At 47.3% G+C, this 14,919-nt stretch overlaps 1 long non-coding RNA gene across 2 annotated transcripts in view; it reads right to left on the bottom strand.

Annotated features, from left to right (window-relative positions):
* Positions 1-14,459, bottom strand: part of LOC112415004 (uncharacterized) — a 28,885-nt gene extending 14,426 nt beyond the window's left edge. Inside the window, exons 1-3 of one of the 2 annotated variants that reach the window (XR_003006254.1) lie at positions 14,095-14,459; positions 12,891-12,978; positions 10,554-10,688 (exon numbers count right to left, since the gene is read on the bottom strand). This is a non-coding gene — a long non-coding RNA (uncharacterized LOC112415004). The remainder of the gene's footprint in view (positions 1-10,553; positions 10,689-12,890; positions 12,979-14,094) is intronic. The other variant, XR_003006255.1, reaches the window with a different exon arrangement.
* Between the last annotated feature and the right edge of the window lie 460 nt (positions 14,460-14,919).

The raw sequence follows: 14,919 nt of genomic DNA, 5'->3' as shown, positions 1-14,919 counted from the left end.
TGATTTGACTCACACTCCAAGAATTCTGGACATGAGTTGGTCCTAGAGTTAGCCCAGAAGCTCAGTGACATTAGGTGACACCACTGTCTTGATGATTCCCAGGAGCTTTTGCTCCTGTTTGCGACCTCGTGTCTACAAGATGCCTGTACCCTTCCAGTGGTCCACCTGCTACATATCTGTGTTCAAGGTGGGAAGAAGAGAAGAGAACTGCTGCATCTGATCTTTTCATCAGGAAAGCAAAGATTTCCAGAAACCTACCAATAGACTTCCGTATGTTTCACTTGCCAAATGTGTCCCATGGCCACCACTAGATGCAGTGGAAGCAGAAAGGTAAATGTTTAACTGTTCCAACCATCCAAGGAGATGGCACCAAAGAGGCAGTTTGACAGCTGCTTTTGGATCTATCAACAGCTGTGTCTGACCGAACTGCTAATTTTTTAGTTTGTATATGTTTTTCAAACAATATTGTGTGTCTTAGAGATTCTCTGTCAGTAAGTTTATACCGTTTTTTAAAAACCCAATCTGAGAGACTTTTAATACAATATTTAAACCCATTTTCATTTATTGTAGTTATCGATGTACTTAAATTTGTTCCTGATTATCTTTTATGTTTTATACTTACCATGCTTTCTTGTTCTTTATTTTATTTCTTTTCTGACTTTTATTGGATTGCATTTGTCTTCGAATGATTTCTACATTATTATTCTATTTTTCTACGGATAGCCTTTAACTTGAAACTCATTTTTTTCCTATCAAAATCTAGTGCTGATGAGAATATACATCACTACCCTAAATGGATAGAGGGGAACTAATGGCTAAGCTTGGAGGCCCTCCTTATTAAGGATATATTTACTGTCATTTCGTGGGATTTGGGATAGGAGAAGAAGTAGATGCATGCACTCCATATGCCATTTCGATCCAATCTTTCTTCTTTATATTATAAGGGGAAAAGCAACTGAGAAAATTATTTCAGAACTAAAAGGTGAGAAGAAAGCAGAGGATAATGCTCAAGGAGAAGGGATGGGTTAGTGATGGGAAAAGTTTAGGCATCAGGGTACAGTTTAGGGGGATTGGAGCTTTTCTAGGGCAACTCAAACTACCCTGTGAAGCTAAATTTCTCTTCCAAGCATAAGTTCAGCATTCCTTGTTGTGTCTAGTTTGACACTGGCCAGAAAGAAATGAAAATATAGAGCCTGAAGAGTTAGATGACAGGCTTACTCTCAGGCTAAAGAATCAAGGCCAGAGGCAAGGGGCCGAGTCCCATTTTGAGAGTCACCAGGAATTACCAAGACCGGAGCCAAAGAAAGGCTGTATGTTGATTATTTTAATCAGGTATAGTAAACATGCAGGCATGAAAATGACCGTCATGAAGAAAGAAGTCTTTATACTCAGACACCCCTAAAAATAAGCTATATGACACGCCATGCAGGGCCACATGGGGAAGCACCAGGGTCGGTCAGGGGGCAGAGGGAATGAGAAAGAAAGAGCCTTTACTGTGGCTTTTGCAAGAGAGGCAAGGCAGGGGAAGCAGGCTTAGGATTGGCTAGTTTGAATAACTTCAGCAGGCTCTGGGTCACAGGCATTGTCCCTAGTTGTCTAGCACCTGGCCCTGGGATGATTAGGGCAGGCAGACATTGGCTCAGAGGGTGAGAGCAGATGAAGAAGGTGGTTGGAGGGGTGGGGTCTGGATTGGTTGGATTGCTTATGAAAGGTGCACTTGCAGGCATGTCTTTACTAGCTCTAGAAATTGCCCAGACTGGAAGGGACAGTCTCTCCAGGCTCAGCAAGCCCTAGATGTCAATGCATCAGAAAATATCAATACAAAAAATTAAAAGGCATGATTTATACGAAAGTCTCAGCTCAAATCGGGAATTGAGGACCAGGGATCACCAACAAGATCAAGGTGCTGACAAATTGGAAGATAAGAGGGCTTCCCTGGTGGCACAGTGGTTGAGAGTCCCCCTGCCGATACAGGGGACACAGGTTTGTGCCCCGGTCCGGGAAGATCCCACGTGACGCAGAGCGGCTGGGCCCGTGAGCCACGGCCGCTGAGCCTGCGCGTCCGGAGCCTGTGCTCCGCGACGGGAGAGGCCACGACAGTGAGAGGCCCGCGTACCGCCAAACAAAAAACAAAAACAATAAATTGGAAGATAAGAAATGGTTGCGTGGGACCCACTGTTCTCTAAAGAGGACCTTAGGGATGCTTTCAAAAGGCCGCCCACTAATAAGCTAACATCAGCCTTCTATCTTACGTCTAATGTTTTAAAGGCAATTCCCCACGTTCAGAAGCAGAAACATGCGTCCCAGCTGGAATATCTTATGTCTCAGTTTCCCCACGGCTCACACAAAAAATAAGGGCAAGTCACTGTCCCAAAGATTTTTCTTAGTGAATTTACAGGAAAAAACCTTCACAAGGATAAAACATTGACATTACATTTAACTGTTACACTTAGCACTTCATTGCCATTCCAATGAATAAAATCACGATCATCTCAACTATTCCAGGAAAACCCAGACCTAACTCATCTTGCTCCTCTGTGTACATGGCAGTCTGGTTCCCATTAGGTAGTGGATGGAGCCACCTCCCCTGCAAAGAATAAACTCCAGGGGCTTCCCTGGTGGTCCAGTGGTTAAGACTCCACGCTGCCCCTGCATGGGGCACAGGTTCGACCCCTGGTCAGGGAACTAAGATCCCTTATGCTGTGCAGGCTATGTTAATTAGCTTGATTGTGGTGATTATTTCACAATGCATAGGTATTTCAAAACATCCAGGGAATTCCCTGGAGGTTCGGTGGTTGGGACTCTCCGCACCCTCACTGCCAACGTCCCGGGTTCAATGTCTGGTCGGAGAATTTTGATCCCACAAGCCACGTAGCACAGCCAAAATTTAAAAAAAAGAATAAACTCCAGGCTCTGCCCTTCAAGAACTCATGGCCCAGAAAGCGGATAAGGTCAGCCCCTGAGGCTGGGACAGACAGAGAAAGAGAGTCAGAAAAGGCCTCATGGGGGAGCAAGGAGACCCACCCCCAAACCAGCAACCACCTACTGCTGGCTGGACCACACTGTGCTGGAACAAACCACCACCCTCGGGAATTCGGCCTAGTCAGGGGAGCAAAGGAAGGAATGCACCCAAACACTTCCCCGCCAATGCTGTAGGTTCAGTACCTACAGCACGTACGGTGCACAGAAATAGCACGGCGGAGCACCTGAGCTGGGTTTTTAAAACACAGGAAGGATTTCAACAGCGCAGGGAGGAGAGAACACCAGTGTTCTTGCCAGAGGGGGCAGTGGATGCCGAGGCAAAGAGGCAAGGATGCTCAGGGTACATCCAGCTGAGCTCAGCAGAAAGAACAGCTATGGGAGGGCCTTGAAAACCAGAGTGCAGAGGACAGATGTAGTCAATTGATCCATCAGTCATTTTTTTAAAAAATTGTGGTGAAAAGCACATAAAATTTATCATCGTAACCATTTTTAAGGGTACAGGTCAGTAGCGTTAAGTATATTCACATTGTTATGACATGGGTCTCCAGAATTTTTTCAGTCTGCAAATCTGAAACTCTGCACCCATGAAACAACTACCCTATTCTCCCCCCATTCCCACCCCGGGGAACTCCCATTCTACTTTCTGCCTCTATGAATTTGACTATTCTAGGTACCTTATACAGGTGGAATGATACAGTATTTGTCTTTTTGTGACGGGCTTATTTCACTTAACAGTATCTTCAAGGTTCATCCATGTTATAACCTGTGACAGGATTTTCATCTTTTTCAAGGCTGAATAATATTCCATTGTGTGTATACACCACATTTGTTTATCCACTCATCTGTCAATGGATACAGGCAGGTTGCTTCCACCTTTTGGCTCTTGAGAATAACGCTGCTACGAATATGGGTGTACAAATATCTCTCTGAGTCTTTGCTTTCAATCCTTTTGGATATGAAGTGGGATTGCTGGATGCTATGGTAGTTCTAGTTTTAATTTTTTGAGGAAGCGCCATACTGTTTTCCATAGTGGTTGCACCATTTTACATTCCTGCCAACTGGGCACGAGGGCTCCAATTTATCGACATCCTTGGCAACACTTGTTATTTTTTGTTTTTTCGATAGTTGCCATTCTAGTGTGTGTGAGCATCCTTCAGTCATTTTTGAGTAGGGGCGTGATGGAGTCAGAGCTACATGTTGGAGGTTGTCTCTGGCAGCAGCAAAGTCAAGAGGCAGGAGATGGTCAAGGCTTTGGCAATGGTCAGAGTGTAGGGAGGGCTGGTGGTAAAGGAAAAGAAGCAGCTAGACTTAGGGGAGGCAAGAGACAGGGAAGAGCTAGACGGGACTCAAGTTTCAAGCACAGAAGACCGAGGAAATAGTGATACAATGAGAAAAATAGGAAGCTGGGATGGAGGGCTGCTCGTGGGGAGATCCTGAGGTCGGGCAGGTGCCCGCAGGTGCGAGGTTTGTTGTCAAGGCAGGGCTGGTGCCCTGAAGACAGCTCAAGGCTAGACACGATCATGATGTCCTTCCTACGGCACTTTTATGTATATGATCACCTCCGTGCTCATGACACCTGGTGAGGTGAGTCCAAGCAGGTGTCATTTCCACCAGCTGAGCGATGAGAAATGAGAAAGTATAAATGACAAGCCAAGACCACATGGCATATCAGACAGAATCAGAGCCTGGGTAAGTTCCTGAGTCTGGTTCTATTCCCGTGGCCTCTTTCCTTGAGATAAGACTTGTCCAGGAGCATGAAGGGCTCAATCAGTGGAAGACACATTCATTCATTTGACAAATATTCTTTAAGTGGCTGGCAGTGTACTAGGTGTTGGAGATTTACTAGTTATTAAAATCAAACAGACATGACCCTCCCATCATGAAGCCTATATTCTTGTAGATGACACAGTAAACGAGTAGGCCTTCTGACAATTTTCCTAGAAGCCCAAAGAATTCCTCAGGAGAAGTGTCCCAAGGCGAATTTGTGCCTCGAAAATGGAAGCTGCTCTGCCGAGTCTGTCATGTTAACTCAAGATGGACCACGTGCAGACTTAACGCACCGTATCCAAGACAACAGCAAAGGAGGGCATTGCCTAGAATGAGTCCTTAAAATATTTAGGCACAAAAGGTACTTCTGGTTGACTTTCAGGGAAAACATTATTCTTTTCTCTCTATTCTCTTTTTCTTTTACTCAAAACTCATCAGCAAAAGTCTGTCTTCTTCACTCAATACCAATAATCCACGTCTATAGAGGAGGTTGCCGGCATACCCACGTTCATAGCAGCATTATCCACAATAGTCAAAAGATGAAGCCATCTAAATATCCATCAACATGAATGGGTAAACAAAATGTGATATATACGCACACTGGAATGCTATTCAGCCTTAAAAAGGAAGGAAATACTGACGCATGCTACAATATGGATAAACCTTGGAGACTTTATGCTAAGCGAAATAAGCCTGTCACAAAAAGACAAATATCGCATGATTCCACTTACATGAGGTACTTAAGAGTAGCCACATTCAGAGAGACGGAAAGTAGAATACTAGTTACCAGGAGCTGGGGGAAGGGAAAATGAGAGTCATAAGAATGGGTACAGAGTTTCAGTTGGGGAAGATGAAAAATTTCTGGAGATAAATGGTGGTGATGGATATTGTGAACGTATGTACTACCACTGAACCATATACTTAAAATGACTAAAATGATACATTTTATATTTTGTATATTTTATCATTATACATACATGTTTTTAAAAAAAGGTTTCAGGCTTCCCTGGTGGCACAGTGGTGAAGAATCCGCCTGCCAATGCAGGGGACACGGGTTCGAGCCCTGGTCCGGGAAGATCCCACATGCCACGGAGCAACTAAGCCCGTGTGCCACAACTACTGAGCCTGTGCTCTGGAGCCCGCAAGCCACAAATACTGAGCCCGCGTGTCACAACTACTGAAGCCCGTGCGCCTAGGGCCCGTGTTCCACAACAAGAGAAACCACCACGATGAGAAGCCCGCGCACCACAACGAAGAGTAGACCCCGCTCGCTGCAACTAGAGAAAGCCTGAGCTCAGCAACGTAGACCCATCACGGCCAAAAATAAATAAGTAAAATAAATTTTTAAAAAATAAAATTAAAAAAAGGTTTCCATGCTGCCAGTAGGAAAGCTAGCAAACAAACCTCTTCTCCATCTTGAGGGACTTAGTCTCATCATCTTTAATAAGTGGGGCTGACTAGAGGCTTCTGGGTCTGCGGTCTGATGTTTCCATGGTAACCACAACAAGCAGATGCCTGGCGAGCAGGATTTCACCATCAAATCAACAGGGTTCACCTTACTGGTCTCCCTCCTATCCGCTCTGTTCTGTAAATTGCTACACAGAGAGCTAAAAATCTGTCGGATGTGCCTCTCTGCCTCTCACGCCCTCACTCAGGTGCTCTGAAGCTCAGTTATCCCAGCATGCCATGCTAGAGTTTATTCCCACATGCTCTTCTCTCCCTTCTAGAACACCTTGTTCTTCTCATGCCCCACTCCCCCAGCATGTTCCTTTACTAGCTCTTCCCTCTCTTTCCAATTCTTCAGGGCTCAGCTGCCATGTCCCTTCCTCCAGGAAGCCTCCCTCTCCTGACTGCCCGGATGACATTACATCCTCTGTTACATGTTCCCGTGGCACCCTGCCTCCTCCCAGGGGAAGACATTCATGGAACAAACCACAGTGAGGGTGAGAAAAGTAGGCAGTAAGAGAGGGGAGAGTCATCCCAGATGCCATTTATTAAAATTAGAGAGAAGCCTGTGAGCATTAGGGACTTTGGACTCAGAACCCATCAGACCGGAAACCCCAGATCTCTTTCTCAGGAGTTCTGTGACCGTAACCAAGTTACTTAACTGCTTCAAGTCTGTTTCCTCTTCTGCAAAGCTGAGATAAAATTTCCTAACTCTCCGGGCTGTTGAAAAGTTGAAGCGAAGTGGCATATCCCAGCAGCTCTAGTCTTGGGTCATTCCCCGCCAGTCAAACGTCCTCAGCCCTCCTTACCTAATACCTGATTTCCTGCCTGCACTCTGCTTCCTCCCCAGCTCAATTCTCAGACTGCAGCCAGAGCATCTTTCTAAACTGCACAAGTGATAACCCTCTGCTTGCCTGGAGTCATTCATTCTCCATTGACTCCAGGAGAAAATCTACACTCATAGTTGGTCCGCTGCTGTGCTCTCTGGCCTCTTATTTCTCTACTGTCCCCTACGGCCTGGGTTCTAGCCACACGGAGTTTCAGCTCAGGCTCTCTCCTGCCTGTGGGTCATCGCACCCATTTCTTCCTCAATGTGAAACACCATCCGCAATCCCACGCTTTGCCTGACAACGCTTACTTGTCCTCAGGTCACTTCTGTGAAGCCCCACCTGGCCTCTACCCCTTGCGTGCACAGCCCCATAGAACTCTATGATTTTCATCGTCCTGCCCGTTATTGCATTTCTTTTGTAAACGGGCTTTACCAGTTTTATTAACGTATAATTGACATACAATAAGCTGCACACATTGAAGTATACAGTTTGATTAGCTCTGACATGTACACACCCGTGGAAGAATCACCACACTCAAGATAATAAATTTAGGGACTTCCCTGGTGGTCCAGTGGTAAAGAATACGCCTTACAATGCAGGAGACGCAGGTTCAATCCCTGGTCAGGGAACTAAGATCCCACACGCCGCGGGGCAACTAAGCCTGCGCGCCACGACGACTGAGCTTGCGCGCCTCAACTGGAGAGTCTGCTTGCCATGAACTACAGAGCCTACGTGCCCTGGAGCCTGCGCACCACAACTAGAGAAGAGAAAACTCGCACGCCACAACTAGAGAGAAGCAGTGAAGAGCATGCACACCTCAAGGCAGATCCCGTGTGCCGCAACTAACACCCAGTGCAGCCAAAAAACAAATAAATAAATCTTTTAAAAAACGATAAATTTATTTATCAGCCCCTCAAATTTCTTTGTTGTCCTCTGATTATCTCTTCCTCCTGCCCTCTCCAACCCTTCTCTCATCTTCAGGCAACTACCGATTGGCTCTGTCACCACATATTAGTTAGCATTTTCTAGAATTTTATATAAACGTAGTCATACAGTATATGATCTCTTTTCCCTGGCTTTTTTTACCCAGTGTAATTATTCTGAGATTCATCCATGTCACAGCAGTAGTACGCCCTTTTTTTATTGTTCAGTAGTATTCTACTGTATGCATATAATACAGCCTGTTTATCCATTTATCTGCTGATGGACATTTGTGTTGTTTCCTGTCTGTATGAGTGTATGCTTTCATTTCTCCTGGGTAAATATGTAGAAGTGCAACGGCTGTATGATATGGCAGAATATGTTCAGCTTTTTTAACAAACTGTCAAACTGTTTTCCAAAAGGGGTTGTACCATTTTACATTCTCACCAGTAAAGTATGAGAGTTCCAATCGCTCTACATTCTTGTCAATACTTGGTATGGTCAATCTTTTTAATTCTAGCCATTGTAATAGGTGTATGATGGTATCTCTTATTGTGGTTTTAAGTTGCATTTTCCTAATGATTAATGATGCTGAGCATCTTTTCACGTGCTTATTTGCCATCCACACATCTTGTTTGGTGAAGTCTCCAAGAAATTTTAAAAGAAAACAAATTGTAAAAACTAAACCTGTTAGGGAAATCTTTTCATGAACGTAATTTCTACTCTTTAATCCACTATTTAAAGTGGAATAGCTATAATTTTTCACATTTAAACATTGTGGTAGGGCTTCCCTGGTGGCGCAGTGGTTGAGAGTCCACCTGTCGATGCAGGGGACGCAGGTTCGTGCCCCGGTCCGGGAGGATCCCACATGCCGCGGAGCGGCTGGGCCCGTGAGCCATGGCCGCTGAGCCTGCGCGTCCGGAGCCTGTGCTCCGCGACGGGAGAGGCCACAACAGTGAGAGGCCCGCGTACCGCAAAAAAAGAAATTGTGGTAAAATATACACAACATAAAATTTACCACTTTAACTGTTTTTAAGTGTGCAGTTCAGTGGCATTAAGTACATTCACTTTATTGTGAAACCATCACCACCATCCGTCTGCAGAACTCTTTTCACCATCCCAAATTGAAACTCCCTACCCATTAAAAACTAACTCCTCGCTTCTCCCCACTCCTCCCAGCCCCTGGCAACCAACATTCTGCTTTCTGTCTCTATGAACTTGACTACCCTGGGCACCTCAAATGAAGCAGACAACACTTGTCCTTTTGTGACTGACTTACTTCACTTAGCATAACGTCTTCAAGTTCATCCATGTTGTAGACGTGACAGCATTTCCCCCTTTTTAAGGCTGAATAATATTCTTTTGTATGTATACACCACATTTTGTTTATCCATTCACCCATCAGTGACCACTTGGGTTGCTTCCACTTTTTGACTATTGTGAATAACGCTATACAGATATCTGAGTCCCTTATTAATTGCATTTTTAATTTTTAAATGTAATTTCAATTAACTGCATTTGAATGGCTGTATACTACATTGCCTACAACAGTGCCTGACACATAGCAAGCATTTAATAAATATATATGAAATTGACAGCTAGACGAGAGAATGCATGAGTGAATCCCAAATTGGACATCAGCTCAGACAGAGCTGTATCATTTGTCCCGTGGGTGCCAGTCCCAGTGTCCTAATGTCAGGATGCTGCATCAGTTAAGAAACTGATCTCTTTGGATCCCATCCAAGAAGGGAGGAAAACACTTCCCCTGCTTTAATTTGTCACCCTTGCCTCTGCTTGATGTCCCACGGGAGGCTCAGCTGCCTGAGGTCTCTGGGTTAGTCACAAGATACTCACTCGGGGGGAGGCATAGCTGAGGCTATTCTTTCCTCTGAGACATCTGAGGAACCACTCACTACATTCTGTCCCATGGAATAATAATAACATTAAAAGCTAACATTTTTGTGTGCTTACCCTGGGTCGGTGCTTTAGAAGCATTAACTCATTTAATTGTTAAGTAACCCTGAATTAGGCACTGTAAGGTTCCTCCCTTCACAAAACAAAAAGCAAAAGCACAGAGAAGTTCATTAACTTGCCCCTGGTCACCCAGCTAGTAAATGGCAGAGCCAGAGTTTGAACCCAGGCACTCTTGACTCCAGAACCTACCAGGCAGAAGAAAAAGGCACAACCAACCACTCAGGCTGAGAGCAGTTTTCATTTAGTTACGTTGAAGTTAAGCAGAGTCCCTCTAAAATGTTTCTGTCTAAGCCTGAATAATATTTATCGACTACATTTTGGAAAACACATTAAAAAATGTTAAGTCAGGGCTCCCCTGGTGGCGCAGTGGTTGAGAGTCCGCCCACCGATGCAGGGGACACGGGTTCGTGCCCCGGTCCGGGAAGATCCCACGTGCCGCGGAGCGGCTGGGCCCGTGAGCCATGGCCGCTGAGCCTGCGCGTCCGGAGCCTGTGCTCCGCAACGGGAGAGGCCACAACAGTGAGAGGCCCGCGTACCGCAAAAATAAAAAAAAAGTTAAGTCAAATAATCCCACCAAAAAGATAACCACTCAACATACTGGATGTTTCCTCCCCGTTTCTTCTCCTTACTTACATACTTGAACTTAGCTGATATGATGAGTGTCTTCATTCTCTTAACAAAGAGGCAACAGTCCCCCCGTCTTGATACATCTGCCATTGGCACCCATTCCTCCTGCTTAATTCTCTTCTATAGGTCTCCATTGTATTCCTGCCAAATGATGCAAAACAATGGGAACGTTAATTCGTAGTAATAATGATGGCCTTTGACACTGAGTGCCGGCAAGCCCTGTGCTGAGGAAGCACGTCTGTGCGTTAGCCATGTAGCTCTCACCATAGCAGAACTGTATTAGATGGGCACCATTATTAAGCTCATTTTACTGATGAGGAATCTGAGACTAAACATTTAGCATGTGCCTCTTCCTCTTACCTTTTCATTCCTGAATAACTTGGTCCTAAAGCCATTGGGTGAAGCCTAGAAAAACAGGTGTCCGCATGGGGGTTGGAGGGGTTTAGACTGGGATGTCAGGCCTCCACTTCACCCCAAGGAGGTGGAAAGGACATCTGCATGAGGCTAGAAGGGCAGCTAAGCTTGATACCGAGCAAGACCCTGTGGCGCTCCTGGGCACAAAAGCCTTTCTTGTCCCCCATATCTTTGATTACAGGAAAAAGGCTTCACTCAGCCTCCATGACACTCCCTGAGTTCCAATAGGCAGGTTCAAACAGTTGTTGATCAGGGAAGGGAGGGGTTGGGAGACAAGGGAGGAACAGTCAAGAGAAACAATAGTGCAGCCTCGGGGCAGGGTCCTGGTTCCCCATCAAGGAACACACATAACAATATCTTTGAGCTGTTTTGCAGATACTGAAACACCAACTAAGTGGGAGAAGTTAACGGTTGACAATGGTATGCTGCCCACAAGCATGTAGACCCCAGACCCGGTTGGAACCAGAAGGTTTATGATGCCGACTCCCACTTATCTCCCCACCAACCAGTCAGAAGATTGTCCATGAGCTGATCATGCCCTCTTTGAACCATTACTGTAAATCTCCTCACTACCCCCTCCAGGTCAGGACACATGGCTTTGAGGGCATTAGCCCACTGTGGCCCCCTTTGCCTGACAAAGCAATAAAGCTATTCGTTTCTACTTCACCCAAAACTCCGAGATTCAATTTGGTGTTGGGGTACAGAAGTCGGACTCGGCTTCAGGTTCAGGGGGTGACAGTGTGAGGTCCCAGACACTGAGGAGGGTGGGAGAACCCACAGGGGTATTGAGGAGTGCCCCAGTGTGGGATGTTAAAACCCAAGCATGTGGAGGACAGAGTCCAAGCAGGAAGGAGGGGGTGTGGCACAGAGTATCAGATCCTGAAAAGGGTGAGGAAGGCGACGGTGTGTGAGTGAGGTGCTGGAGTTCAAGGGGGTGAGGATGCCATCCATAGAGGGAAGGGGTACCTGTGGCAGTGGGAATCAGTTACATAAAAAGGGGGTGATCAGTAAGTAGCCATATTACAGATAATGTAAACCAGATTTCTCCCTGTTGGAGAAAAGAGTTACAAATAAAGAAAGGGAGGAAACTAGAATGAATCTTTTGATGCCAGATTGGAACTGGAGGTATTGGCGTGAGCTCATTCTTTTCACCAGTACCTTTCAATATAGAAATAAATATATATGTACAGATGCAAATCTACAAATGTATTCTCGTGTATATCCCTAGCTCTGTCCACTGAGAAAGCACGGGAGTAGCAACACTCCAAATGTAACAAGCACACCTACCACCCTCATCTTGGTTTCTAAATCATTCTCTGCTAAAAAGAATTGGTGCTGCTAGGACAAATGGCTCAGAGTACAAAATGTGCCTAGAATATTCTTCTACTATTCTTACAAGAAGTAAGGAAATGCTTAAAGGTTGATGGGAACATTTCAAAAGGAGATAAATGCACATATATCTGGTAGCATCTCTGCCACCAGGAAACTCACATTTCAGATAAGGAGCTAAGATTCAGAAACATAAAACAGTGGCAGGCACTCATGATCATATATAAACACGTGAAATGACTCTGAATGCTATTTGAGCTCACAGAACAAGGCTGGACCTGTCAGGGAAGGACTGGAGATGGAGGTGGAGCTGCACTAGACCCTGAGGATGAGAAGGACTGACTGCAGTGGGAGAGAATATTCTAGGTGTGTGCATGGGGAGGGGGGTATCCTGAGAGCAGGTATAAAGATATAAATAAGCTTGCTGAAGAGAGGGGCAGAGGTAATGCTAAGAAGGACGGTGGGCAGGAGAAAATGGCCTGGCCACAATGAAGAGGGGCCTCACTCAGAGTTGCCACTAGGTTTCACTGGGTATTTCAGTGACATCAAGAGCTGACTGCTTAGCCTCCCATTATGTAAATCTCTGCGGAAAGAGCTTACCTCCAAGAATGAGCCTGTCATCAAAGCAGAGCCCACCTGGAGAAGGAAACGAAGGTGGAAGCCAGGTTCAGGAGCGTTGGGTTGACTACTGCTCGTAGGAGAGAGGAAAGAAGGTGCACACTTGTTTGCATTTATGGGCACATTCTGTGGCTCAGCCCTGACTGTCCCATTACTCAAGCTACTTCCTAAATCACGGTCCCACAAGGGGAAGCTTCACCTGTCCTGGCCATTGTCCAGGGCATTCACACAGCCCACCCTGCCCCTGTCATGGGAGTGTCATGACATCTCTCCCTGCCAAGTCCGCCACACCTCTACCTTCCTCCTCCCCTCCCTTTGGGCTCTTCCACCCTCCCCACCAGGCCCTTCCATGTTGCTTCAGCCATGCCAGAGCACTGATCTCACTGGGAGGCTGCACCCACTCCCATGCCACAAAAATGACCGTCCCACCCACCACTGCCTTGTCGTGGGAGGAGCTATTTAAGATGGCACCTAACCTAAGGGAAGCTAAACAGCCAGTATTCTCACTCCCGGGATACAGGTGGAGAAACTGAGTCATGGAAACTCCTTGCCAAGACTTTCTCAACTCCTCCGCGACTCAGCGAGGTCAAAATTCCACAAAGCCCAACGCACAAAGGCCAGTCACCCAGCCCTGGCTTTATCATGGACATGGGGCCTGGCTGGTGCCAGAAGTTTGGACCAGGGCTCAGCAGTGACAGCTCTGGGACGCCGCCTCTCAGACCTATGACGTTGAATCCTGAACCCAGCATAGACTTGCAAATCAAGGAATTCTGGCTGAAGATAATCTGGATGGCCCTATATCCCTTTGAGAGAGAGAAGGTCACCAGCTGCGTGTGTCTGTCCATTCTAATGCAGTCAGTACCCGTAAACTCCCTCTGTCGTGCTAGGTAAGGATCCCCGACGAAGCCTAAGCAAGTTGAGACCATAGTCCTAAGGGGTGTGCATCTCAGAAGGAGATGGTGGCTCAGGCCAGGTGCATACTCCTTTTGACTCTTAAGACATCTATTCTGTTGAACTCTATTTGGCTCCTAGCTGTGTTTGTAAAATGTCCAGCAAAGCCTCACAAGTTCACTTTCTTCTCCTTCCAGGAGGGAAAAGGACTAAGTTTATTAAGCAGAGCCATGCTGGGAACTGCTCTAGTTTCACATACATTATAAATCTTCACAACAGTGAGCTACTGTCCCACCTACAGATGAGGACTTGAAGGCCCAGAAGGGAAGGGCTACCTCCGTGGGTCACTCTGCAGGCACTGGACGGGCCGGGACCTTTCCGGCTCGCCTCGCACTCCTCCAGCCCTCGACCCCAGCAGGCCCGTGCCCCCATCATCGCATTCGCTCGGCCTGGAGCACCCACATCTCCACTGGCCAGATTGCCCCCGTCTTTCAAGGCTCACGCCTCCTCCGCCCTGACCCTCGCAAACCCCGAGGTCAGACCCCCTTGAAGGGGCCTCTGCCCTTTGAGAGGGGGACCCCTCTCCCGGGGTCCTCATGGTGACCTTGTACTCCAGTTCCACAGCCCACAAACCCGCACCACGCCCACGGGAGGTCCCGCTGTGGGTCACTGAGAAACCCCACCTCTCCGCCCCGCCAACGAGCGCCGGGGACACGACCCCGACGTCCCTCGCCTCCCACGCGGGGCAGCAGCCCAGGGAGGGAAGGGCGGCGGCTGTGAGAACAGCCGGCCCGGGAAGAAGCCACATGCCCAGAGACGTGGTGTGACCGGAAACCTCCTGGCGCGGCGACGCAAGGCGCCAAAGCTCTGCGGGCGGCTGCAAACCCGCCCCCGGCCTGGCGCCCTCGCGGGCCCTTCCCTCTCCCGCGCCCCCTCCTCCTGCAGCTCAGGCTCTGCCTCTTCCCCTACTGGACCAGAGAGGATTCACCAGGGACACTGTCCTCAGCGGGACGCGGCGACCCGGCCCTGACCAGGCCGCAGCAAGGCGCCCCCCATCCCCCATCCAGGCCCTCCTCCCTCTTCCCACCTCGCCCCTCCCCTCTCCTCCCCTCCCACCCCG

Source organism: Neophocaena asiaeorientalis, unplaced genomic scaffold, assembly GCF_003031525.2.
Source record: "Neophocaena asiaeorientalis asiaeorientalis breed wild unplaced genomic scaffold, Neophocaena_asiaeorientalis_V1.1 scaffold523, whole genome shotgun sequence".
In the NCBI taxonomy this organism is placed as follows: Eukaryota; Metazoa; Chordata; class Mammalia; order Artiodactyla; family Phocoenidae; genus Neophocaena; species Neophocaena asiaeorientalis.
This window is presented reverse-complemented; position numbering and strand designations above follow the sequence as displayed.